Genomic DNA, 625 nt, shown 5'->3' with positions numbered 1-625 from the left:
GATTTGTCGTCTTGTTATTGTTGGGGAGCATCGTAACAGGACTTGATTTCCCGTGTGATGATTCTTCTCCTGACGCGTCAGTTGTTGGTGTTTAAGTTGATTCTCTACTCCCTGTGTTCATAAAGCACTCCACAGCTTACACGACTTTCTCACATTCAGTGTCTCGTTTGCACCTCACGAGAATCCTGTGAGTGTTCAGTGACTTGGCGTAATTTGCGTGTGCGTTAGTGGAAGTGCTGGTCTGGGGAAGGAACGACTGCACACCCCCTCCTGCCAGAAACTGTGCTGAGAGGAATCCGTGTACATCGCCTGCACCGTACAACTCAGGTTTGGCAGTAGTATCCCCATTTCGCTGATCAGGAAACGGACTCAGGGAGTTAAGTGATTTGGTCAAAGTAACGTAGTTATAAAAAAGCCAAGAGTTGACTCCAAATCACCACTTTTTTCTGCTGTCTTCTGCTGCCCAGTTCTGACTCCTCACCCTGAAAACCTTGATTTGTGTCGTGTGCAGCCTCTCCCACCCTCAGTGAGTTCGATACTTCTCGTTGTCTGCCTGCACCTCCGTGGGCCAGTCACTACTGGGCTGTGTCTTTTTTTCACTCTCTCTGCCATCCCTCCCTTAAAC

Source organism: Ceratotherium simum, chromosome 25 (genome assembly GCF_057802395.1).
Source record: "Ceratotherium simum simum isolate JZ-2026a chromosome 25, ASM5780239v1, whole genome shotgun sequence".
NCBI lineage: Eukaryota > Metazoa > Chordata > Mammalia > Perissodactyla > Rhinocerotidae > Ceratotherium > Ceratotherium simum.
The sequence above is the reverse complement of the archived record's forward strand: the minus strand, read 5'-3'. Positions refer to the sequence as shown.